General features: G+C 41.0%; 1 protein-coding gene and 1 long non-coding RNA gene across 4 annotated transcripts in view; one reads left to right on the top strand and one right to left on the bottom strand.

Moving 5' to 3' along the window:
* Window positions 1–263: 263 nt before the first annotated feature.
* LOC106976160 (uncharacterized) lies at window positions 264–5559 on the bottom strand. Its single transcript, XR_008298684.1, has 2 exons — window positions 5058–5559; window positions 264–4704 (listed from the first exon to the last, which is right to left on the bottom strand). It is a non-coding gene; the product is annotated as an uncharacterized LOC106976160 (long non-coding RNA).
* A 4110-nt stretch (window positions 5560–9669) lies between these two features.
* Window positions 9670–27787, top strand: part of SERPINB6 (serpin family B member 6) — a 33618-nt gene continuing 15500 nt past the window's right edge. Inside the window, exon 1 of one of the 3 annotated variants that reach the window (XM_015073572.3) lies at window positions 9670–9826. The gene's annotated coding sequence lies outside the window, so the exon portion shown is untranslated. Of the gene's footprint in view, window positions 9827–9983; window positions 10127–10315; window positions 10523–27787 lie in introns of those variants that run through there. The other 2 variants (XM_027040177.2, XM_015073571.3) reach the window with 2 other exon arrangements.

Genomic DNA, 27787 nt, shown 5'->3' with positions numbered 1-27787 from the left:
CAAGCAGGTCTTCGCAGCACCAGCTAAAGTCCTATAATTCCACTAAATTCTAGCACATTCTACCTACAGATCATGTCAGGTCCCACAGGTTATGGGCTCAGTCCCACAAGGCTGCTCCCCACCCACCTTCAACTTCAGATGCCAGTTGCAAGTAATAGGATTCCCAGGTTACCCACAATTTCTGTCCAATTTGGCTATTAATGGGAGATTCCTATGCCCCCCCCACCCAGGTTTGATTAATTTGTTAGAGTGACTCACAGAACTCAAGGAAACACATTTATCAGTTTACTAAAATATAAATAAAGGATGTAGATGAATAGATACATAGGGCGAGGTCTGGGAGGGTCCTGAGTGCAGGAGCTTCTGTCCTTTGGAGTTGGAGGTTCACCACCCTCCCAGGGTGGATGTGTTCGCCAATGGAGTAGCTCCCCGAATCCCATCTTCCTGGGATTTTGTGGAGGCTTCATAATATAGGCATAATCAGTCATTAATTCTACTTTCATCCTTCTTCCATCTCAAGAGAATGGGGGAGGGGAAGGGCTGAAAATTCCAAGTTTCTAATCACAGCTTGGTCTTTCCAATACCAGCTCTCATCCAGGAGCCATCCAGGACCCCACGGAGAAAAAAGACACTATTATTAACCGAGGAAATACAAGGGTTTCAGAAGTCCTATGTCAGTAGCTCAAGTCAACGACCAAATATTACAACAAAGGAAGTTCCTAGTGTTCTTATCACTTAGGAAATTACAAAGGTTTCAGGAGCCTTGCGTCAGGAGCCGGGGCAGAGACCAATATATATTTTTTCTATTATCTCTTAATATCTATTTGGTATCTTGAGGTCAGGGACCTGTCTTCTATCATTATATTGCCAGACCCTAGTGTAGCTCCTGGCCTGTAGTAGGTGCTCAATAAAAGTTCGCGGCGTGAATGAAATCATTGGTCATACCACCAGTTAGGAGGTCACGTACCATTTCATGAATGCCAGGAATTCATATAATAAAGTTATTAAGGCTGATGAACAAACATCAAGTTATCCAAGAATAACACTGCAAATGATCTGAAAGACTTTGCTCATCATATTGCTTAAATAACTCACAAGATAAGAACTCCCTGTCTTTGTGAGGATCTTATATTGCCTTTGGAATCCATGATGGCCTGGGGAGAAAGTGTATATGTCGCATAGTAGTGGCCAGGTGATAGAGCCCCGCCCTCAGCCCTTGCTGTTTTCGGGGCTTAATGAATAGTTCCTTCCCTCATGAGGGACTGAGGTTCTCTACCTTGAGGTGGATGGACACCCAGAAAGTAGTTGAACTGCTTGCCTTTGTTTAAAAAGAATGAAAATGTTCTCACCAGCTTTCACTAAGTAGGAGTATTGAAAATGCACGTCGTGTGTCCGTTTGCTTTCACTCTACGATACCCAAGCCTGCGTTTTGAAATTAAACCTCATGCCCTTTGTGCAAAATCTAGTGCATCATCAAGGGTTTTGCACTCCTTGAGCACTAAGCTTGGCCAAGAAGGCACCCTTCTGGGTTTCCAAGGTCACCACTCAGTGTTGTGAGTCCTAGCTTCAGCCCCTTGCCTCCCTTAGCACCTTCTGAGAGACAGAATGGTAGGGTCTGCAGGGACTTTTTATATCTCAGCACAAGCCATGAATGGACTGAAATTAGCCTCCTGATGGTTGAGCCCTTCTCTCAACAGTTTTTGTTCATTTGCTTGCTTTTTTAAGTTTTAGGAGTTTCGTTACCACAGGGCCCTGGTCAGGACTGATCTGGTCAAGCACACTAAGTCTCTCTAACTTTGCATTTGGGGAAACAGTTTCCTTGGGCTTCTCATGTAAATTCATCCAGCTCGCTTCAGCAGTGCCCTGGACCTCAGGGTGACACGGCCCAGAGTTGGCGGCACCCTATCCCAGGAAGATGGGTTTCCATTCATGTTTCTTTTTATTTGCATTCTGAAATGGACCACCCACGTGATTCCAGATCAAATAAGACAAGCTTCTCTTGATGAGGGAAAAGAAAGAGAAAAAAAGCGAAAGAGGAACCTTTAGTGATTTAGCTATTTCTTAAAATCATATGATCATGAATATGAAAAAAATCTCCAGAGTAATAAGATTCTCTTAATTGAACTCAGATTTTAAATAAGAGAGCATGGTTTCAAAAGAAATAAGTGAATAAAAAAATGCGTGAAGTAAAATAACAAACATAGATTCTGGAAAACACCTTCTGTGTTCACACAGAACCAGCTCTAAGCCTCTTCCTATGGACACCTGGCTTTCAGGTACTAGGTTAACCTGCTGGGCCAGAAAGTGCAAATTTCACCTGAGCCCCTGGATTACAGATGGCCTAAAATAACAAAGAATAACCATTAAGATAGACAGAAGCAGCATTGCTTTGCTTCACCATCATATTCTTGACAAAGATTAGATTTTCCTTTAAATCAGACAATTTCCTAGTATTTTCCTGGCTGCTTCTGACTGTGACTATGCAGAAAGCAAATGGCATGCTCAACTCTGTTCAGGCCTTAAAACACAGTCCTTCTAGCTGACCTCCAGTTCTACCTAGCCTTCTTATTCATCACAGTGAAGATTCTTCAAAGAGTTTCTTAGACACCTCCACATGTCTCTTTTCATCCTAAATCCCACTCACTTTGATGGTTGTCTTAACTGTCACCAAGGTAAGTGTTGACGTGGGAATGTCAAATGGACTCTCCCTGCTTTAACTCTCCACTTCCTCTAACGCGAGCTGCTCTCCATTGTCCAGCTTCTGCTCTTCTCCATCTGCTTTTGTGCTTTTTTTCCCTAGCAACCTTTTAGAATGTTGGTTGCTATTTCCTGGGCTTCTGTCATCAGACGGATGCCTTCCTGATCAGGAAGCTCCACTGGGCTGAGTGCATCCCTCTTCTGGCTTCTAGCTCCTGTATCCCATAGCTTTGTCTTTTTCTACTTGTGTCCTGGACATCTTCACCTAAATGTGTCACAAGCACTATAAAGCGCTTTTGACTCAAACTAATTCTTTATTTGACCCCGAACCTATCCTCTTCTCATATTCTCTGAGTTAATTATATCATCTTGTGTCTAATTATTTGAGTTAGAATACTGAAACATTGCTGGAACTCCATTCTTTTCCTTGTCCCTTCCCCCTAAATCCACTTGCACATTAGATCCTATGGTTTCTGCTTCCTGATTAGCTCCCTGCTTCACTGTTGCCACTACTTAGGCTTAGGCCCAAATGGCCTAAAGCCAACTCCTAACTAACCAACCCCTGGGCACTTTCTTCTGCATCCAAACCATCCTAAAGGCTGATGCTAAAGTCAGAAAAAAAGGGAAGGAGGAAGGGAGGGAGGAAGAGAGAGGAAGGGAAAGTAGGGAAAGGAGCGAATGAATGAATCCGGTTAATCCTCTAGTTAAAATCTTACAATGCTTCCCCATTGCCTGACCAATAAATCCCAAACTCCTTAGATTGGCGTAAGAACTCTTTCCAGGCCAGCCCTAACTTGCCCATTTAACTCTACTTATTCTGTTAGAGAGACATCACATTCACAAAACTTTTATTACATATATTACCATAATTGTTCTATTTTATTATTAGTTAATATCTTACTGTGCCTCATTTATAAATTATGCCTTATCATAGGCATGTATGTACAGCAAAAGACATAATATGCATTGGGTTTGGTACTAGACAGATTCAGGCATCCACTGGGGATCTTGGAACAGATCTCCCCACGATTGAATATTGCAAACACAATCTCTCTTTTGCATCCATCTGAACTGCTAAAAAAAAAAAAAAAAAGGGAAGGGCCATGTTTTATTCAGTTTTATTTTTCCATTTCTTTGAGACCTGATCCTGTCCACTGAAAGAAAACCAACCTCAAAGTAGGTTAGTGAATGCTTTATTCATTGTCTTCCTGAGGACTATAGTTTGGGAGGTGGCCTTTCTGATTGCTCTGAAGAGCTGCTCCAAAGCTTGTTACAAGAGGAAAGGGGGACCTGCTTTCAATCAGTATTCCAAATACTTGCACATTACAAGGTATAATTTGCTATGGTTGGAAAAAGTAAGGTTTACTGATTTACATGTAGACCTGAGAAAGACCCTTAGGTCATCTAAATACATTATATTTCTGTTATATCTGATTGTTTGACAATGTTGCTTGCCTGCCTCTGCTTGACTGGTTTTCCAGTTCTTTCCAGTTTTGATTTCTCATTGAGGTCAGTTAGTGGAGGCTGTAACCTCCTGTGACCAGTTACGTATTGCAGTTTCAGTGCACAGTCCCACACTCAGTAGAATAAATGTTTAATAAAAGAAGTTTGGGGCTTTCCAGCTCTTCTATCTAGTGTGGCTCTGAGGGTGTGAATTTGCCGGGGAAGATTTACAAAACCCAAGGATCTGAATGTGAAAATGGTTTGTGGTTAAAAAAAAAAAAAAGTCACCTTTCTCATTTTTAAAAATGGTAAGATAAAAAGTGTAAAGTAGAGTAGGAGAGCCCTGCCAGGTTGCATCTCTCGGTGCCTTACCCTCATAAATGAGTTATTTTAATTGTGAGAGTAAAAGAGGAAAATCCATGCTGGATTTCCCCAAGAATTCCAGTAAGGGCAAAGAAAAGTCAGTGTTAGGTCTATATTGAATGACCATGGATTTACCTCGCATTTTAGGGAAGGAAAGCCAGTGTGATAAGGTATCTTCTCTAGCACGTGGTCCCTATGAGTCTGGAAGGAAATCTGGGGGTGATCACCCAGAAACATGTCCCAGTGTTGGCGCCCAAACCTCCACTAAGGTATTTGAAAAAAGAAGGCAGGTAGGTCCTTCGTTCCTCCCTCCCTCCCTCCCTTTCTTTTTCTTTTCTTTTCCTTTTTCTCTTTTTCTTTCTTTCTTTCTTCTCTTTCTTTCTTTCTTCTTTCTCTTTTTTCTTTCCTTCCTTCCTTTCCTTTCTTTCTTTCTCGTTCCCTTCCTCCCTCCCTCCCTCCCTCCCTCCCTTCCTTCCTTCCTTCCTTCCTTCCTTCCTTCCTTCCTTCCTTCCTTCCCCATTCTAAGACAGGTTCTTTGCCCTAGTCCCAGGTACCTGGAAAGCACTGGTAGGAGGCCCAGGTCTTTGCAGTGAGTGCAGGAACAGGGAGAATGGTGGGAGCACTGCTGGCCAGCCCTCACAAGCTGGATTGTGCAAGGTTCAGAGTCTTGGATACTCCCCAAACTTTCCTTAAACAGAAAACCCAGAAAAGCCTTTCAGCTTGTTTTAGATATTGTGCCAGATTTTCTGGGGTAGAAAAAATCAAGACCTCAGTTTTCCAAATGGCTTCCTCCTGGGAGTGTCACCACCTCCCAGAGGGAGGGAGTATGCACCCTTTGTCCACCCACTACCTGCAGACTCATTGGATCTCTGCTTCTCACATTTTGCCCACTTTGAGCAGGGTCTTATCTTTTTTAAGTTTTTATTTTGGTTCCAGTTAATTAACATACAGTGCTATATTAGTTTCAGGTGTACAATATATTCAACAATTGTATACATCATTCAGTGCTCATCACAAGTGCACTCCTTAATTCCTATCACCTATTTCACCCATCCCCCAGCCAACCTCCTCCCCCCTTCCCCCCCCACCCCCCCCAACCATCAGACTGTTCCCTATAGTTAAGAGTCTGTTTCTTGGTTTGTCTCTTCTTTTTCCTTTGTTTTGTTTCTTAAATTCCACAAATGAGTGAAATCATATGGTATTTGTCTTTCTCTGACTTATTTTGCTTAGTATTATACTGTAGCTTCATCCATGTCATTGCAAATGGCAAGATTTCATTCTTTTTTTATGGTCAAATAATATTCCACTGTATATATATACCACATCTTCTTCGTCCATTCATCAATCAATGGACACTTGGGCTGCTTCCATGTCTTGGCTATTATAAATAATGCTGCTGTAAACATAGGGGTGCATATATCCCTTTGAATTAGTGTTTTTGTATTCTTTGGAAAAGTACCCAGCAGTGCAATTACCAGATCATAGGGTAGTTCTATTCCTAACTTTTTGAGGAACCTGCTCAAACATACTGTTTTCCAGAGTGGCTGCACCAGTTTTCATACCCACCAACAGTGTACGAGAGTTCCTTTTTCTCCACATCCTCGTCAACACCTGTTGTTTCTTGTGTTGTTGATTTTAGCCATTTTGACAGGTGTGAGGTTGTCTCGTTGTAGTTTTGATTTCAGTGTCTTATTTTATTTTAAGTCTATTTATTTGGGGGGGAGGGGCAGAAAGAGAGGGACAGAAAATCCCAAGCAGGCTTGCGCTCTCGGGGCTCAATCTCATGTATCGTGAGATCGTGACCTGAGCTGAAATCAACAGTCAGATGCTTAACCGACAGAGCCACCCAGGCACCCCAATTTCAGTGTCTTACCTACCTGGTCTGTCTTTCAGAAGTGACTCACGAACCCAAGCTGTTTGTCCAGTGAATCTCTGGGAGAGGTGGCTACAATTTCTTTGAAAGAACATTAGATATGAAGAACCATTAAGTACTGTAATATTGCTAACAGGATTGCCATGTCATTTGAATAACTTTTATGTTGTTCATAGGAAACATTGCAATGCTTACTATCTGTAACGAAAACCAAATAGATGTTAGATAGTTGCCTGGGAACTTATTTTATGGCCTTTAATGGAAGGGCAGAGGTTCTAGTTCTGGGCTAGTCTCAGAATTTTGCATTGCAGATGTGTGGTAAATATCCATTTAATTAAATTGAGTTTGCTAAGCAATTGACCTCATCTGGGATAGTTCCATCCATTAGGGTTTTTATTTATTTATTTATTTATTTATTTATTTTTTAATCACTTAAGGCTTCAGGTGTCTATTTAGACATTTGGCTCATTTAGTTAAATCAATATGAATCCATCTCTACTGCTTAGATCAAGGTAGAAATGCTCTTCCAGTTTTATGGAAATTAGTTCCAGTTAGCCTACACAACACTGAGAATATACATAAAGAACAATAGAATTACATAACATAAATGTCACGGTGAAATGTCCCCAGTTAAAAGGGGAGCATCCTTTCTTCTCTTTTTGTGTTAGGGTTGAAACGTCAGCAGAATAGAATGAATTTATTCAGGGTGATGTTTTAGTCACTGTTCTGGTCACGGGTGAGTTACTGTGCTGTACGCTAATGTCAAAATCAACTTGTGTTCAATGAGCTGAATACAGGTTGCCGAACGCTCTTTGAATGGGTTTTTGTCAATCTATTATTTCCAACATTTAAAAGGGGAATTATTTTCAAAAATAAAACACAACCAAACAAAATATTTACCTGTGACAGTCCCAGATTCCTAAGTAAAATGAGCTGTGTTAGTATCATAATCAAGATTCTTGGTCAATCTTTATTTCCGATTTACCGATTGTAAATTCAGACTGCTTTATAAACACCTAAAAGGTTCTGTTTACTTTTATTTTACCTGGACTACCAAAGTCCCAGTCCCCCATCCAGGGAAGTCCTGGGAGATGAAAGGCCATGCTGTTGCTGAGAGTCTGAGCTATATGGTTTCAGGCAGGGTTAACAACAGAGAGCAATTAAACCGGGATTGGAATGAAAAAGACATTCTCTGGAGCCAGATCTATTTGTTGACATCATTGCTGTATCTGAACTGAGTTTTCTAAACATTAGACACCAATGGATCACTGAATACTCCTGAGCAACTAGCCTTTGGCAAATGGTCTGGGATATTCTTGCCTTCCACTCTACTGCCCTCTCTTCCTCCAGCCATCAGCTGGGACTGAATTGAAACTATACAAATACTGGAAGAAAACATTGGTGAACTGTATAATCTGGAGAATGAGTTTCTAACTAGGAGTCAAAAATCTAGATGCAATAAAGGAAAAATCATTAAATTTGACTACATTAAAAACAAAAAATATGCCAAAATCACCAAAGCAATGTCAGAAAACAGATGAGAAGCTGGGAGAAAATATTTGCAACTTATACTACAAAGGACTAATGCTACTATATAAAGAGCATGTAAGAACTAAGAAGAAAAAGACCAAACAATTTTAAAAAATGAACAAAAGTCATGAACGGTTCATGGCGGGGTGGGGGTGGGGGGACAAAACAACAAAGAGGCAATGCTTTTAAACATATGAAAAGATGTTCAACCTCACTCATAATACAGGATATGGTAATTAAAACTATAGGAGATAAAACATCTCTCCCCTATCAGATTGGTAAAAATCCAAAGATGTCCATGTATTACTGTTAGTAAGGCTGTGAAGAAGCACTCAGATATAGCTGGGGAGAGGACAAAATGATACAAGCCCTATAGAGAGAAATTTGACAATAGCTAACAAAAATATATGTGTATTTGTCCTTTGACCTAACAATCCCATTTCTAGGAATCTAGGAATCTGGATTGGTGGATATTTCTCCATCAATACAAAAGAGTATTTACACTAATATCTTGCTAGTGAAAGCATGGTCTACGGAACAGCAGCCTCAGCTACCTGGGTGCTTGTTAGAAATGCTGAGTCTCAGGACCTACTGAATCAGAATCTGCATTTGAACAATACCCCAGATCATTTACATGTGCATTCAAGCTTGAGAAGCACTGCACTAGGTTATTCGTGGCATTATTGGTAATGACCCCAATGGAAACAACCCAAATGGCCACCAGTGACACACGAAATACGATCAGCCATGAAAAGGAATAAGGATGCTGTGTAGCAAATACAGAGATTTCCAAAATTTATTGTCAAGTGAAAAAAGCAAGTTGCAGAACTATCGACAGATAACAAAGGGATAGGTAATAGAATGACACTCTTTTGATAAGCGTGCACACGCATACACACATACATGTTTGCAAAAAGGTCAGCTGGAAAGACAAGCCTGAAGCTAAACAAAACTGGGTTGGTATCTCTGGGCATTACTTTATGTTTCACTACTCCAAAAATAAAATTTAAACCGTCACAACTGGGAGAGGGATGCTACAGGCATGCAGTGGGTAGAGGGGCCAGGGATGCTGTTAAACATTCTGTAGTGCCACAGCACAACAAAGAATTATCCAGCTCAGGTGTTAACAGTGTCCATGTTGAGAAACCCTGGCCTAGGGTAAGGATGGAGGAAACGCAAAAACAATTTGAGGTTTCCAAAATTAAACTCATTGTTAAAACGTGGCTAGCGTTTTCCCCTTCTCCTCTCACCTTTCCGTTCTCCATGACTGCTCCAAGGTGGCAAACATGGACTTTGTACACATTTGTATAATTTGTTAGTACCCTGGAGTTTAATTCACATGGGCCAGAAGACTACTGCATTATGAACACACAAGATGATCGCGTAGGCTTTATTTAAAATTTCTGTCCCGCACTGTGCAACTTATGCCTACGTACCAAGAACTGGCACTTTTCTGGTCACTGACAACATTAAGTCACAGTCTCTTTACCAAGTCACAGTAAAGCGCTGGTGTGTCCGCGTACTGTCGCTTTCTGACTGAAAACTCCAGAGGTTTTCGTTTGATTCACCTACCTGGTGGCCCAGTGGGCGAGGTCAACGCAACTAGACTAGAAAAGTACGCGCGGCCCATAGGCCGGCCCCAGGGTGGCGGTCAAAGTGCAGTGGAGTACTTGGAGCACACCTGGTCACCTCCCTTCACCGCCCTCCTGCGAGCCCCAGGCTGCTGAAGGACAGCCGCCCTGGGATCTGGGGATGGGCGGTGCGCTGGCTCGCTTCCCCTGACTCCGCCCGCCCTCCGGCTCCGCCGGTATTTGAGGCCCGGAGCTTCTCCCTTCTCTCCAGACCGCCGCGCCAACCCTCCGAGGTACCGTGTGGTGTGGGACCTGCCCCGGCCCGCGGGGACCTGTCCTCCACTCCAAGGCCAGGAAAGCGCCGGAGGCAGGGTGGGGCCGCGAGGGGCGCGTGGAGGGGCTGAGCTTGGTAGCTCAGGGATCAGGGTTTGCGGGGGACGGGGGCACGTAGGGAGGGCGTGGCCTCGCGGGGGTCGGGGACGCGCGTGGGGAGGGCGTGGCCTCCCGGGGTCGGGGCGCGCGTGGGTAGGGGCGTGGTCACGCGGGGCCGTGACCCTCGAAATCTTGACGGGGAGGGGGTGGGGTATGAGCGTTTGGGCTCGGGTTCCCTTGAGAAGTCCAGTGGTCTGGCGGACAGTGACACCATCTGGTGAGTAGTGTCTGGCCGCCCAGACCCGGACGCGCAGGCCCGCGTCCGCAGTGGAGGCAGCGGGAGCCGGCATGGGGGCTGCGCTGAGCGTCCAGAGCTGCTGCGCGGGGCCCCGCAGCCACAGGTGACCCCGCGAGGCCTCCGGCCACAGGTGACCTCGCCTGTTCTGTCCGCGAGGCGCCGGGCGTTGGGAACCCAGGGTGGGGGGCTTGGAGGCCTGAGAGAAGGCCAGGGGTCGGTGCCAAAGGCGGCCGAATTTGGGCTCCCCAGTGCCTATTCACTGAAACTGCTCCTTGGTGATCTTCCTGCCCACCCGGTGTGGCCTGCTGGCCTGTGGTCAGGTGCTTCGCAAATTCCGCAGCACCTTCCAGGTTACTCAGGCCTGCGAAGATAATCGTGAGCATCATTCCAGGTATTGTTACCTCTGGGGCGCCTGAGTGGCTCAGTCAGTTAAGCCAGATATTGTTACCTCTGTTTTTTTTTTTTTTTTTTTTTTTTTATTAAACTTACTGCAGACAAAATATTACAAGATGTGGTGTCTTCAGGGCTAAGAGGACAATGGGGAAAATTTTAATCATACTTGGGGTTTGTGTGCTAGATGAAATTGGCACATGAATTACTTTCTTCCCCCTCTTCCCCACATAAAGCTCAAGTTTAGAAAAGAGAAGTATGGAAAATTAATATTCATATGCTGCCAGGAATACCTAGATGCCAGGGTGGAACTGGGTCAGTGTTGGTACTTTTGCTGCCTGGGCCTGTACAACTGTACCTGGGGACAGGAATATGACCCGAGGCTATCTGCTTCCTCCTGGGTGTGGTTTAGGACTGGTGTGGTGAGATGGGATGAGATGAGAAAAATAACCTTGGATTCAGCATTGTATTGCTGCATTGTATTTCTGGGGCTAAGAAATGTGCACTCTGGTTGACATGAATGAAACTGTTATCAGTATTACAGGGTGTGTTCCAGTATTGCATGATTACTTTTGAGTGATTGTATCCTTCAGTTTATACCATCACAGAGAAAGGGTGCAATTTTAGTCATACTTGGCCACATAAACTAAATATTTAAAATTATACAAGGCCAATTCCAATTCAAGGCATTTTATTACATTTTAGCATCTTATAGTTAGCTCCACCTGTAAGAGTAGAGTGAAATTAGAATGAATGGAGTCATCATTATTTTCTGTTCATACTAAGAGCACCCTCTATCACACCAAGTGTGTGTTGTAAGACCTGGGGAGGGGGTGGGGGAGGAACCACACACCTTATGTTTCCACGCTTGCTGACCTGAGATCAGGCCTAGACAGAAGAAAGGAAATAGTGTATAATCCTACCCATTTGTTGAATACCCACTGTGTGCCAGACATTACTTTATTTAATCCTCACAGTAAACCTGCAAATAGAAGGAATCATCCAGGGACACCTGGGTGGCTCAGGTGGTTAAGCTTCTGACTTCGGCTCAGGTCACCATCTCATGGTTGGTGAGTTTGAGCTCTGAATGGGAATCTGTGCTGACAGCTCAGAGCCTGGAGCTTGCTTCGGATTGTGTCTGTCTCTCTCTGCCCCGCCCCCCCCCCCCCCCACTTGTGCTCTGTCTCTCTCAAAAATAAATAAACATGAAAAAAAACTAAAAAAATAGAAAGAACCATCCCCTGTTTACATACTAGAGAACTGTTGTTCAGAGAAGTAAAATACACATATGCTTACACACAGTATACACACAAGTACACCAGAAAACAAAGGTAGGGATGAAGCGGAAGCCCACATTTCCATTAAGCCAATCTTTAAATGGTTGGATTTTGTAGGAAATTAAGGCATCTTTAATCCAAGAAGCACAAATAGTGACACCTTAAAAAGTTAACAATCAGTTGAATCAAATCAATTGTGAACAATAATTGCTCAAAGATACTGATAGTGCTATGGGGAAAATAATAGTGCTAGGACAGATTTGATTTGTTAGTCTTGTTTTATACACACACTCATATGTGAAATGGAAAACCTTACTACCCAATTTTTATGTTTGTGATTAAGTATTGTTTTTATTTTTAAAAGGTACACTGTTATTAAAACCATAAATAACTTTGGAATATATAATGCATTTTGCACGTGTATGTGTACATCTGTGTGTTGTGTATGAAGGACACTTTTGGCTGTCTTACTGAAACCAAAATAATAGGGACTTGGAAAGCCAGTGATAGGTGTTGAGTTTCCAATGTGATCTGTGAGATATGCATCCTTATTACTGGCGTGTTCATTGAATGGATAAGAGAAATCTTGCACTTCCTTAAAAAAAAAAAAAAAAAGAAATCCCACACTATAAAAATCTCACTAGATTGTTTATAATTTTCTTTGATATTTGAAATATTGTAGTGAGTGGTAAACTATTTAAATTTGAGTTTATTTTTGTTTCTCTTCTAGAACTAAGATCACTTTGATCTTTTATGATTATTAAGAATTTGTATGTTATTACAAAGTGATAATGAAAGTTGTTCTATGATTATGTACTAGTGGCCTATAATTAGTGGGCTATTTTCAAATTCACATTTTATGGGGCGCCTGGGTGGCTCAGTCGGTTAAGCGGCCGACTTCAGCTCAGGTCAGGTCATGATCTCGCGGTCCGTGAGTTCGAGCCCCGCGTCGGGCTCTGTGCTGACAGCTCAGAGCCTGGAGCCTGTTTCAGATTCTGTGTCTCCCTCTCTCTGACCCTCCCTTGTTCATGCTCTGTCTCTCTCTGTCTCAAAAATAAATAAAACGTTAAAAAAAATTAAAAAAAAAAAACAAATTCACATTTTAGGACAAGATAGATTTTAATAAATAGCATTCAATGCGTGGGCATTTATTTCACAAGTAAAAGAGGAATTGGGTAATAGCCAAAGAAATGGCTTTTAAACATTATTGTTTAACTGTGCTTACAAAAGTAGTTGGTAAATTTGTGATCATATGTGTTCAGTTCCTTTCTCTCATAAAACTCTACTAAAAATGACATCAAGGAGCCCTTGAAAGCATTAAAAACAAAGGACAAAGAAAAGGAGAGGGGACAAACAGTGGCCAAGTGATGTCAGAATTTGGGAGGAAAGTGATGGAGGAGGAGTTCCATGACATTGGTCAAGGTTGGAGGCTCCAGTACCTGCAAAGGCAGGAATGAAGTGCAGGGCTGCAAAATGGGGCCCTGTTAGAAAGCGTGTTGCCAGATCCATTAGACCCCCTGGTATCCCTGAACCTGGCAACTAGGCAGCCACCTGCCAGAAGATCGGGTTTCAGCCATATGGGATCTGATGCTCAAACTCAGGGACCCCAAGCACTGGGTTGAATTGAGGAGATTACTGATCTGATAGAAATTCCCCAGCCCTACCCTGCTTGCTTCCAGAACACCACCAGCAGCCAGATCAGAAGGTTTCTCCCATTTGCTGTACAACAACAAAAAAATGCAGCAATCAGGTGATCACACTGCATGAAAGCCTCCAGCTGACTTCCTCTCCATGTAAACAGAATTTGCAACATTGTTTTGTGTTTTCCTCTTAAATGTGACTGCTCCCCAAGGATTGTCCCCCATTTGTGGGAAGCCTGTGTATGAAATAGACTTAGATAAAGCAAACACCAACCACAATAACAGCAACAACAAAAGCCTCAGAGAGAGATGGTGAGTGTAGGGAGCAGAAGACATCTCAATAAAACTGTAATGTTGTTCTCCAAGGAATTGGAATGGAGGGCTGTAAAGAAGGAACAGCAGAGAATAAGAAGAAATCCTTGGAAGTTAAAAATATAATGGCTCAAATTAGAAAAAAATCAGTAGAAAACTTGGAAGATAAAGTCATGGACATCCTTCCGGAAATGGAACAAAAATGGCACTGTGATGGAAAATGCAAGAGAAGAAGAGAAGGAAGAGCAGAGCTTTCCACCTCTGTAGCAAGCAGCCTTGCCCATCTCACAGCACCCTACAAATACTGTTTTCAGTGTGTGCCGTGATGAAGGCGCTTAGTATCTGGTAGATCAGTCCACGAGTTCTAGTGTCTGACTAATAGAGGATACAGAAAAAGAGAACAGAGTCAGTCTGAGGGAAGTAACTCCTGACTTAATTTTTTTCCCAGAGAGGAAGGAAAATTTGAATTGCTAGATTGGAAGGGTCCCCCAAGTGCACAGCAAAATAAGTAAATGGGGCCCCTCTTAAGGACACACTGTGATATCTCAGAACATCAGGGATAAGGATAAGAATTTGTGAGCTTTTTAAGAATGAGGATGTGGGGAAGGGGGAATGGAGCTGTACACTTCCCAACAGCAGAGCTGAAGGCTGGAAAGCAATAAAGCAATGTGTCAGAAATTTGGATGTAAAATAATGCGTAGTGCATTCCAGACCCTGAGAAACTGTCAGTCATATGGAATGGTAAAGACTTCTGGGCATGCAAGATCCCAAAATGTATGCATTCTGTTTTAGAAAACTATTGGACGATTTCCTTCATCAAAATGAGGTAAACAATGAAGCAGGAAGACATTGGGGTCTGACACAAAGGGTATGTTTAGCAAAGAGATACCTCAGAGAAGATAGCAGTGTGGCAGGCTGAAGAGCAGTCCAAAATGTGGCTGATAAACAGTTGAATCAACATGTAGGTATAGTGAAAGAGAAAAGTGATGCACTTGCAGCCCAGATGAACACCTCTAAGTGCAATTATGTTTTATTTTATTTTTAATTTTTTGTATTTAAAAAAATTTTTTTAATGTTTATTTATGTTTTGAGAGAGAGAGAGAGAGACAGAATGTGAGCGGGGGAGGGGCAGAGAGCCAGAGGGAGACACAGAATCTGAAGCAGGCTCCAGGCTCTGAGCTGTCAGCACAGAACCTGATGCGGGGCTCGAACCCACAAGCTGTGAGATCATGACCTGAGCCAAAGTCAGATGCTTAACTGACTGAGCCACCCAGGTGCCCCTAAGTGCAATTATGTTTTAGAAAAATTAGGTGTATAAAAACTTTATGTGGCAGTCTCATTTACAGCATAGCATCTTAAGGACTTGCAAGGAAACCTCTATCCAGCTTTGTCCATGGGTGTGGCCCAAACAATAACACCAAAACTCACACTCCTTGAAGATTCAGATTTTGTATTTACAATTCTCCATTAAAAGAAACCAGGAGAAGGGCTGATACCTCATGTCTTTGGACTGGAAATAAAAGATAGGTAAGTAGATAGATAGATAGATAGATAGATAGATAGATAGATAAGAACCAGGGTTGTTGCCCTAGAGCAGGGATGTTTGAGATCAACATGTCAAGATAAAATAATCAATTTCAAGAGACCCCCCCCACTAGCACAGTTAATGACCGTTTGAACGCCAACAAGAAAACCAAGATCAGCTAATTTAAATGCATTGTCAAAATACCTGAGTCCATTAATAAGTTCAGATGAGGCAGACAAAATGAGTTTTAAAAAGGCACAGAAGAATTTGAATAATGTTTTTCAGGAAATGCTGTGTGATGATCCATTATGTGATTGTTATGTAAAAAGTTCTGTTATTCCAGGTTCCTAGGCTAACATTAGCACAGTAGTTCTACAACCATAAAGGCCTAAAAATTCAACTAAAGTACTTATAGACAGAGTCTACAATGCAGGTAGAGGAAAACGCATAGCACTTCATTTTAAAGAAAGACATTGGGTTACCAGTAACTGAAATTTGGTGTTTGGATGAGGCCTTGTAAAATCCCAGCAAAGGGAGAAGTGAAGCTCAAAACTCCCCCACCTACTGGAATGTGCTGGTTACTCACTAGAGTGAGTGCTGGGTTCCAAGGAGCAGCTGGGATGGCATGGTGACCAAGAATCAGGCTCCCTGTGTTTGTGTGTGTGGGGGAGATGGTCCCAAAGCATTAATATCACCTTAGGAAATATATAAGAAGATATAACAAAGTTAAAATATGTTAAACCTGTGGTGTTAATACTTGAGCACAGGGGTAGAAATGAGTTTGTAACTAATGTTTTGTGTCTTAAAAAAATTTTTTTTTTCGTTTATTTTTGAGAGAGAGACAGAGCATGAGCTGGGGAGGGGCAGAGAGCAGGGAGGCATAGAATCTGAAGCAGGCTCTAGGCTCTGAGCTGTTAGCACAGAGCCGGATGCCGGGCTCGAACTCACGAGCTGCGAGATCATGACCTGAGCAGAAGTCTGATGCTTAACCAACTGAGCCACCCAGGTGCCCATTTTGTGTATTTTTATTTTTATTTATTTTTTTAATTTAATTTTTTATTTTTTAAAATTTACATCCAAATTAGTTAGCATATGGTGCAACGATGATTTCAGGAGTAGATTCCTTAGTGCCCCTTACCCATTTAGCCCATCCCTCCTCCCACAACCCCTCCAGCAACCCTCAGTTTGTTCTCCATATTTATGAGTCTCTTCTGTTTTGTCCCCCTCCCTGTTTTTGTATTATTTTTGTTTCCCTTCCCTTATGTTCATCTGTTTTGTCTCTTAAAGTCCTCATGAGTGAAGTAATATGATTTTTGTCTTTTCTCTGACTAATTTCACTTAGCATAATATCCTCCAGTTCCATCCCCATAGTTGCAAATGGCAAGACTTCATTCTTTTTGATTGCCGAGTAATACTCCATTGTATATATATATAACACATCTTCTTTATCCATTCATCCATCGAGGGACATTTGGGCTCTTTCCATACTTTGGCTATTGTTTATAGTGCTGCTATAAACATGGGGGTGCACATGTCCCTTCGAAACAGCACACCTATATCCTGTGGATAAATGCCTAGTAGTGCAATTGCTGGGTGGTAGGGTAGTTCTGTTTTTAGTTTTTTGAGGAACCTCCATACTGTTTTCCAGAGTGACTGTACCAGCTTGCATTCCCATGTTTTGTATATTTTTAAACGTGTTTGAAAGTCTTAGATTATCCTAGCTTATTGGATATGTAAGTCTTGATTTATAAGGTTTATAGAAGTCTAAATGTTTACTAAGGTTTAAACATTTTTAAGTTTGCTTTAAATATTTATTTTTTTTCATTTTTTTAATGTTTATTCTTGTGAGAGAGAGAGAGGGAGAGAGAGTTAGTCTGACAGGGGGCTGGAACTCATGAGCCATGAGATCATGACCTTAGCAGAAGTTAGATGCTTAACCCCACCCAGGGACCATTAAGTTTGCTTTGAAAGATGTCAAAAGCATTAAAAAATCTGATATATTAAAATAAATAACCGATGCTTAAATATTTAAGCACAATAATTTCTTTGCAGTGTAAGCCGTATACTGCCAAACAATTGACAATTAATGAAAGTATTTTAGTAGGGAATGTTGTTCCCTGTCTATGAAAATTCCTTTTGGGCAGGAAGGCCCCTGTGCTCACCAGCAGGGCGATAGACTGGGAGAGGAGAAGGGGACCAGTAGATGACTCTGTGTATCTGAGCATATGAAACAGTTAGTGGAAAGGTCTAGTGACATGTAGAACATTTGGGAGAAGTTGCCATAGCTACATAGAAAACTAAAGAAATGTGGGGGGAAAGGCAATATTAACCTAAGGAAAAGCAGTGTTAAGTGATAGGAATTGTGCCCCTAGGATACTACTTGGTTTAGCACTGATCACTACTAACTCTAATAAAGCAAGCCATGGGTGGGGAAGGACAAGGGCAGCAGTGTAAGAGAACCTGTAGTTATTTGTTATATCTCTTTGAGCACTGTCTGACATTTAAACTAAGTGTGTGAATATTAATTTCACAAAAATACAAATGAACCAAATCCTGGCCCCTAAAAATAATAGAGGCATGTTGTAGAAAATGTGAAAATGCAGAAAAATATAAAAAACATAAAATGACCTGTAGCTGAGAAACATTGGGTGCACAATATTTCTTTCCATTCTGTCTTTAAAGTATGCTTACATGTACTTTTCTTCCTAGTTAACATGGAGAACATTTAAAAGTTGTATTTATAGTGTTATATCCTCTTTTTCAGCTTAATTTTTTATAGCCTGGAACATTAGTATGATTTTTAAAAAATTGATACCTCCTTTACTATCCATCATGAATGTGACAGAATTTGTGGTTCTCTGTTGTTGGGCATTTAAAACTTTTCTATAGCATATGAAGTAGTTAGTAGTTGCTTTTGTCCATAATATTTTTTTATATTAAATTTATTGTCAAATTGGTTTCCAGTGCTCATTCCAACAGGTGCCCTCCTCCATGCCCATCACCCACTTTCCCCTCTTCCCCACCCCCCATCAATCTTCAGTTTGTTCTCAGTATTTAAGAGTCTCTTATGGTTTGCCTCCCTCCCTCTCTGTAACTGTTTTTATTCCTCTCTTCCCCTCCCCATGGTCTTCTGTTAAGTTTCTCAGGATCCACATATGAGTGAAAACATATGGTATCTGTCTTTCTCTGCCTTATTTCACTTAGCATAATACTCTCCAGTTCCATCCAATGTCCATAATATTTTTTACGGTTTTATTGAGAAATCATTGACATATATCACTGTGTAAGTTTAAGGTATACAGCATGATGGTTTGATATACATATTTTGTGGAATTATTACCACAATGGGTTCAGCTAACATTCATCTTCTCATACAGATGTGATAAGAAAAAAAGAGTAAAGGGAAAAAAATTCTCCTTGTGGTGGTAACTCTTAAGACTTACCCCTTTAACTATCTTTTAACTGCCTTCTGACATAGCTAATGGCAATATTAGTTTACAAGCATCATGTTGTACATTACATCCGTGATACGTATCCTGTATTTGGAAGTTTCTACCTTTTGACCACCTTCCTCCAGTTTCCTCTCCCTTCAACTCCCACCTCTGGTAACAAGTCTAAACTGTTTCTTATGAGTTTGTTTTGTGTTATTCCAAATATCAGTGACATCATACAGTATTTGTTTTTCCTCTGAGTTATTTCACATAGCATAATGCCTTCAAGGTCCATCCATGTTGTTGCAAATGGTAGGATTTCCTTGTTTTTTTTAATGGCTGAATATTATTCCATTGCATAACTGTACTGTGTATATATATCTATAGATATATATCTATAGATATATATCTATATATATATCACAACTTCTTTATCTACTGATCCACAGATGGACACTTAGGTTGTTTCCATGTCTTGGTTATTTCAAATAATGCTGCAGTGGACATGGGAGTTCAGATTATCTTTTCCAGTTAGTATTTTTGTTTCCTTTGAATGTAGTCCCAGAAGTGGATTTGTTGGATCATATGGTAGATCTATTTTTAATTTTCTGAGGGTCCTCCATACTGTTTTCCATAGTGGCTATACCAATCTCAATAGCAGTGCACAAGAGTCCCGTTTTTCTCCACATGCATACTAGAATTTGTCATCTTTTGTCTTTTTTGATGATGGCCATTCTAACAGGCATGCGGTGATATCTTATTGTGATTTTAAATTGTATTTCCCTGATGATTAGTGATGTTGAGCATCTTTTCATGTACTTGTTAATCCTTCCTATATCTTCTTTGGGGAAATGTCTATTTTCAGGTCTGTTGGCCATTTTTTAATTGCTTTTTTTTTTTGCTGTTGAGTTGAATAAGTTCTTTATATGTTTGGCTATTAACCCCTTATCAGATAATACAATTTGCAAATATTTTTTCCCACTTCCTAGGTTGTCTTTTCACATTGTTGATGGTTTCTTCTGCTGTGCAGAAGCTTTTAGTTTGATGTATTCCCACTTGTTTATTTTTGATTATGTTGCCTGTGTTTTAGGTGTTACATCCAAAAACTCATTACCAAGACTCATGTCAAGGAGCTTTGTTTCTATGTTTTCTTCTATGAGTTTCATGGTTTCTGGTCCTACATTTAAGTTTTTTTATCCATTTTGCATTAATTTTTGTGAGTGGTATAAGATATGGGTCCAATTTCCTTTTTTTTTAATATGTGAATATCCACTTATCCCAGCACTATTTATTGAAAAGACTGTCTTTTTTCCACTGAGTATTCTTGGCTCCCTTGTCAACTCTTAGGTGACGGTTTATGCTTGGGTTTATTTCTGGGCTCTTGATTCTGTTCCATTGGTCTATTGCCAGTTTTTATGCCAGTACCATACTATTTTGCTGACTATAGCTTTATAGTATAGCTTGAAAGCAGGAAGTGTGATACCTCCTGCTTTGTTCTTCCTAAGGATCTCTTTGTCTATTCAGGATCTTCTGTGGTTCCGTATAAATTTAGGAGTGTTTTTTCTACCTCTATAAAAAATACTCTCAGGATCTTGATAGGGATTGCCTTGAATCTACAGATGGCATTTGGTAGCATTGACATTTTAACAATATTAATTCTTCCAATCCGTGAACATGGGATAGCTTTCCATTAATTTGTGTCTTTGTCAATTTTTTTCATCAACATCTTAATGATTTTCAGCCCAGATATCTTTCATCTCCTTAGTTAAATTTATTCCTAAGTATTTTATTAATTCTAATGCTATTATAAATGATACCTATTTTTTTTCCCCAACAATTTTGTTGTTAGCGTATAGAAATGCTATTGATTTGTGCATGTTAATTTTGTGTTCTGCAACTTTATAGAATTCATTGATTAGATGTAACAGTTTTTGGTTGAGTCTGTAACATTTTCTATATGTAGAATCATGCCTGCAAATAGAGACAGTTTTACTTTTTCCTTTTAAATTCTGATAACCTTTTATTTCTTTTTCTTGCCTGATTGCTCTAGTTAGGACTTCCAGTACTATACTAAATAGGAGTGGTGAGAGTGGGCAGCCTTGTCTTGTTACTGATTTTAGGGAAGAGCTTTCATCCTTCCACTGTTTAGTATGATGTTAGCTGTGGGCTTGTCATATATGACCTTTGTTATGTTGTGATATGTTACTTCTATGCCTAATTTGTTAAGAGCTTTTATCATAAAAGATGATTTTATGGTTCTTTTCTTTCATTCTGTCAATGTGTTGTATCACATTGATTGATTTGTGTATGTTGAACCATCCTTGCATCCCAGGGATAAACCCAAGGGATCATGGTGAATTATCATTTTATTTATTTATTTATTTATTTATTTATTTATTATTTTAAAAAATTTATTTATTTTTAATTTACATCCAAGTTAGCATATAGTACAACAATGATTTCAGGAGTAGATTCCTTAATGCCCCTTACTCATTTAGCCCATTCCCCCATCACAACTCCTCCAGCAACCTTCTGTTCTCTGTATTTAAGAGTTTCCTGTGTTTTGTCCCCCTCCCTGTTTTTATATTATTTTTGCTTCCCTTTCCTTATGTTTATCTGTTTTGTATCTTAAATTTCTCATATGAGAGAAGTCATATGACATTTGTCTTTCTCTGACTAATTTCACTTAGCATAATACCCTCTATTTCCATTCACATAGTTGCAAATGGCAAGATTTAGTTCTTTTTGATTGCCAAGTAATTCTCCATTGTGTGTGTGTGTGTGTGTGTGTGTGTGTGTGTGTGTGTGTGTATACACTGCATCTTCTTTATCCATTCATCTGTCAATGGACATTTGGGCTCTTTCCTTACTTTGGCTATTGTCGATAGCACTGCTGTAAATATTGGAGTGCATGTGCCCCTTTGAAACAGCACACCTGTATCCCTTGGATAAATACCTAGTAATGAAATTTCTGGGTCGTAGGGTAGTTCTATTTTTTAATTTCTTAAGGAACCTCCATACTGTTTTCCAGAGTGGCTGCACCAGTTTGCATTCCCGCCATCAATGCAAAAGAGATCCTCTTTCTCCGCATCCTTGCCAACACCTGTTGTTGCCTGAGTTGTTAATTTAGCCACTCTGACAGGTGTGAGGTGGTATGTCATTGTGGTTTTGATTTGTATTTCCCTGATGATGAGTGATGTTGAGCATTTTCTCATGTGTCGGTTGGCCATCTGGATGTCTTCTTTGGAGAAGTGTCTATTCATGTCTTTTGCCCATTTCTTCATTGGATTATTTGTTTTTTGGGTGTTGAGTTTGATAAGTTCTTTATAGATTTTGGATTCTAACCCTTTATCTGATATGTCATTTGCAGATATCTTCTCCCCTTCATTGGTTGCTGTTTAGTTTTACTGATTGTTTCCTTCGCTGTGCAGAAGCTTTTTATCTTGATGAGGTCCCAATAGTTCATTTTTGTTTTTGTTTCCCTTGCCTCTGGATATGTTTTGAGTAAGAAGTTGCTGCGGCCGAGGTCAAAGAGATTTTTGCCTGCTTTCTCCTCTAGGATTTTGATGGCTTCCTGTCTTATATTTAGGTCTTTTATCCATTTTGAATTTATTTTTGTGTATGGTGTAAGAAAGTGGTCCAGGTTCATTTTTCTGCATGTCGCTGTCCAGTTTTCCCAGCACCATATGCTGAAGAGACTGTCTTTATTCCATTGGATATTCTTTCCTGCTTTGTCAAAGATTAGTTGGCCGTTCATTTGTGGGTCCGTTTCTGGGTTTTCTATTCTGTTTCATTGATCTGAGTGTCAGTTTTTGTGCCAGTGCCATACTGACTTGATGACTACAGTTTTGTAATATAGCTTGAAGTCTGGGATTTTGATGCGTTCAGCTTTGGTTTTCTTTTTCAAGATTGCTTTGGCTATTCTGGGTCTTTTCTGGTTCCATAAAAATTGTAGGATTGTTTGTTATAGGTCTGTGAAGAATGCTGGTGTTATTTTGATAGGGATTGCTGAATGATCATTTTAATATGCTGCTGAAATCAGTTTGCTAGTATTTTATTAATTTTTGCATCTACATTTGTCAAAGATGTTGGCCTATAGTTGTCTTCCTTAATAGTAGGGAAAGCCTTTTCTGGTTTTGGTATCAGGATAATGCTGGCCTTATTAAATGAATTTAGGAGTGTTCTCTTCTTTTTGAGTTTGAGAAGGATTGGTATTAATTCTTTAAATGTTTGGTAAAATTCACCAGTGAAGCCTTATGGTTCTGGCCTTTTCTTTGTTGAGAGATTTTTGATTACTAATTCAATCTCCTTTCTAGTAATTGGTCTATTCAGGTTTTTCTATTTCTTCCTGATTCAGGTTTTGTAAGTTTTATGTTTCTAAGAATTTTTCCATTTCTGCTAGGTTGTCCAGTTTATTGGTATATAGTTATTCATAGTAACCTCTTATGATCCTTTTAATTTCCTTTTTAAATTAAAAAAAAATTTTTTTTAATTTATTTTTGAGAGAGAGAGAGAGATAGCATGAGCAGGGGAGGGACACAGAGAGAGGGAGGCACAGAATCCAAAGACAGGCTCTGAGCTTTTAGCTCAGAGCCTGACGCATTTAGCGTTTAGCCCTTTAGCATTTCTTGTAAGTCAGATCTGGTGGTAATGAAATGTCTCAGCTTTTATTTGTGTGAGAAAGTCTTTATAACTTCTTTGTTTCTGAAGGAGAGCTTCATCGGCCATAGAATTGTTGACAGGTTTTGTTTGTTTCTTTGTTTTTCAATATTTTGAATGTCATCCCATTTTCTCCTGGCCTGAAAAGTTTCTGTTGAGAAATCTGTTCATAGTCTTACAAGGGTTCCCTTAAGGATGTAACTTCTCTATTTTTTCTTGCTGCTCTTAAAAATTCTTTCTTTGTTGACTATTCAATTATGGTTGTTGGTGTAGCCCTTATTCAGGTTCAAGCTATTTGGGGTCCTTTGGGTCTCATGGATGTAGACATCCATTTCTCTCCCCAAGTTTGGGAAGTTTTCAGCCATTATTGCTTTAAATAAACTCCCTGTCGCTTTATTTCTCTTCTCCCTCTGGAATTCTCATAATGCAAATATTGTTTCTTTTTGTTGTGTCCTATAGTTCCTATGGACTTGCTTCACAGAAAATTTTTGTTTCTCCTAACTTTCAATGTCTAGTCCTCCAGATCACTGATTGTTTTGTCTGCATGAACAAGTCTACCCACTTACTTACTTACTTACTTATTTATTTATTATTCGAGAGAGAGTGCACAAGTTTTGGGAGAGGGGCCGAGGGGGAGAGAGAGAGAATCTCAAGCAGGCTCCACACTCAGCATGGAGCCCAGTGCAGGGCTCAGTCCCATGACCCCAGGATTGTGATCTGAGCTGAAATCCAAGAGTCAGACACTGACTGAGCCACCCAGGTGCCCCGGTCAAGTCTACCTTTGAAACTCCTGAATTCTTCAGTTCAGTTGTTGTACTTTCAACTCTAGGATTTCAGTTTTCTGGGGTTTTATGGTGGTTGTTATTTCCTTTCAGACTTCTCATTTTGTTCATGCATTGTTTCCCTAATTTTGTTTAGTTGTGTGTCACCATTTTCTTTTTGTTCACTAAGCTTCCTTAAGAGGATTATTCTGATTTCTTTTTATGACAGTTTATAGATCCCCATTTATTTTAGGTCAGTTACTGGAGCTTTATTAGTTTCCTTTCATGGTCTCATATTTAACTGATTAATCATGATCTTGATTCCTTATGTTGGTATTTGTGCACTTGATGAATGGGGTTCCTCTTCTAGACTTTATAGATTTGTTTTGGGAGAGACAGCTCTCCACCAGTAAGCCCAGCTGGGTTTCTGGCTACATCTGCTGCTAATGTTTTGGGGTATGTAGGGCTTATTATTATGGTCTCTTTTGGGGTGAGGCAACTGTTTGAGCTCTGAAGATGGAGATGGTGGGGTGCCACTGGCTAAGAACAGTTGGATAGGACTACTGGCTTGGTTCCCTACCTAAGTGAGGCTATAGGATAGACTCAGCAGTTGCTTGCATTTTCTGGTCTGGCTTTGTAGATGGTCAGGACTGGGTACTATATTCAGTAGTAGTTGGGGCTGTGAATTAATAACTTCCTGCCTTGGCAGGACAGACAGCCAGAACCCAGGGACTATACAACTCATTGTTTGGGGGCTGAATCAGGCCAGAGCATGCACTGAGTTCCCTGCTCAGGTGAGGCCACTGGTTTCACTCTGCAGATGGTAGAAGGCACAGGCAGTGCTTTCTGTTCAAGTGCCTCTGTGTGTAGGGATGTTTTTCATGTGCTCTGGTTAGGTTCCCTGGTTGGACAGGCTGAAGGCTATATTCAACAAGTGGGGCTATGAATAAAAATCCCTGTTCCAAGGCAGTGGGAGAAGCAGGTCTAGAGTTGGTAAAACTCTTTGTTGTCTTTTTTTTTTTTTAAGAGATAGAGAAGGAACAAAGGAGAGAGGGAGAAGGAGGGAGAGAGGGAGAAGGAGAGAGAGAGAATCTTAAGCAGGCTCCACACCCAGTGTGGAGCCTGACACAAGGCAGGGCAGGATTTCATGACTCTGAGATCATGACCCGAGATGAAATCAGGAGTCAGACACTTAATCAGCTGAGCCACCCAGGGGCCCAAAACTTTTTGTTGTCTTAACTCAAGCTGATCCACACCCTAATTTCCCTGCTAAACAGGGCCACTGGCTTTACTCTGTAGATTCTCAGCTCTATCTGCCCTTCTCTTGGCTCAGCACCCCTGGGCTGCACAGCTTCCAGGAGTTGTCTCCAGCCCTTTTATTCAGGTGGGGCCAGGAGATACTCTCCACAGGCAGGTGGGGCTGTGATTTCAGCTACCTTGCCTGGGTGGGAGAGGGAAGGCTGCTCCAAGTTACCTTCAGTTTCCCAAACAGGCTGTCTGGTTGGGAGAGTCCTGGAGTTACCCTCAATCCTCTGTGAATTAATCCCACTGCCTCGGTACCTGGTACTGGCTTTGCTCTGGGGGCAGTCAGCTCTGCCTGCCCACTTCTCAGCTTGAGCACCACTGGACAGCACAGCTTCCAGGAGTTGTCACCAGGCCTTCTGGTCAGATGGGGCTGGAAGGCACTCTCAGCAGCTGCGAGTGGGGCTATGACTCAGCATCTTGCCCAGGCATGGGCAGACTGGGCTCTAGGGCTGGCAGAACTCCTCGTTTGATGATCTGAATCAGGCAGATCTCCACTCTGGTGTGTTCCCTGGTCAGAGTGCATCTCTGACTTAGTTCTACAGATGAGCAAAGCCTCCGGGTGGGATTACTATGTGGACACTGCAGGCATGAACTTGGTCTGCAAAGATCCATGTGCTGGTTGTCACAAGCCCCTCCCCTCTTCTCCATCATGGATTCCCAGTGGTTGAGCCATGCAGATTCCATTGCAGTCTCTGTAGAGTGAGAGACGCTGAGGCGACCTCTCCATGTGCTGCCGCCCTGTCCTTTATTTTTATTTTTTTAATTGCAAATTATGCTCTGGAAATATTGGCATAGCAATTTATAGGATCATTTACACAGTATAGGAAGGAATACCTATCTTAGTCATTGTTGGAAATTAATGGTTTTTTAACTTTCAAAAATTGTGTTTTAAAACGGTATCTTGAATTTGCTCTCCACCTCTCCTTTTTTGTTTTTTTTTTTGTTTTTTGTTTTTTTTGGAAGGGTATATGCCTTAGTGATTGAACTCCAGTGCCATGCAGACCTGGTTTCCAGCCTTCACTCTACCATTTGTATAGCCTTGTGATAAAAGAGCAATGGCTCCATTTCTTTGCTTTTCAAATGCTGATATTCTCAACCAGCTTTACAAGGTTATAAGAGTCATTTAGGAAAAGTACTAATATAGGTCCCAGTGTGTAGTATATACTCAAAAATGGGTATTTATTTTTTCTGAAGTTAAAACTTTTTAATGTAATCACTAGTTATTGTTCCTGTTTGAGGCACAAGGGAACTGTTTCTAACATTTTATCATTGATGATGGCTGATACTCCTTGTCACATTAAGGAAGTATAGGAAGTACCATTTTCTTTTTGTTTTAAGGACATTTGTTATGAGTGGGCAATTCAGTTATTTCAAGATTAACTTATTTTCTGCTATAAGATTATCCTGCATATCTGGAATAAGCCTACAACCATCATTGATTTCATGTTTCTTTCTTATTTAACAATTTTCATAGGACGTGGATATAACTTTTTTAAATGTTTTATTTATTTTTGAGAGAGAGAGAGCACAAGCGAGCATGAACAGGGGAAGGGCAGAGAGAGAGGGAGACACAGAATCTGAAGCAGGCCCCAGGCTCCGAGCTGTCAGCACAGAGCCTGATGTGGGGCTTGAACCCACGAATGGTGAGATCACGACCTGAGCTAAAGTCTGCCGCAACCAACTGAGCCACCCAGGCGCCCTGAGTGTGAACATAATTTCACTTTTAACAGCTATCCGTCGTTGTCAGCTGAGAAATGGAATGCTGTTAGACTTCACCTTGGGCTTTGAAGAGTAAACTCCTCTCTGGCTCTTCTTTCTGCATTGATATTAACAATAGACATCGAAGACGGCAGGGCACACATATTACCTGGCCTCCTCTTCCTCATGCAGGGAGCAGGAACCGAGTAACACATTCAGAGTCCCAGAGCCGGAACTGAAAACCTCATCTCCCTCCTGACTTGTGCCTTTTCCTCTGAATGTCCTGGCTTGGTTTTTCCAGCATCAGTGTTTAAAGCCAGAAGACTGAAGCTGCTTTATGTTGAGGAACTACTGCTCTTTGAGCTTTCTCAATTCGCTGAGGGGCTGGGTAGCCAGCATCAGTGGGGGCTGAGCCATCTTGGGGGCCAGGCCAGAGGTGTCCCTGTCCCCAGCTAAGAGGAAGATTTGTGTGGTGGGGGACCCACAGACACCTGCCTGAGTCTTGACATTGGATTGTGTCAGGAATGCTTGGGACTGTGCCTCTTGCCCTGTGGTACGTCCTTGTACCTAATTCTTCATTCTTAAACCTGTTTTCACAGTTGTTTCTCTTAAAATTGAGAAGCAGGCAGCACTTGCTGATGT

Source organism: Acinonyx jubatus, chromosome B2, assembly GCF_027475565.1.
Source record: "Acinonyx jubatus isolate Ajub_Pintada_27869175 chromosome B2, VMU_Ajub_asm_v1.0, whole genome shotgun sequence".
NCBI classification, from domain to species: domain Eukaryota; kingdom Metazoa; phylum Chordata; class Mammalia; order Carnivora; family Felidae; genus Acinonyx; species Acinonyx jubatus.
This window is presented reverse-complemented; position numbering and strand designations above follow the sequence as displayed.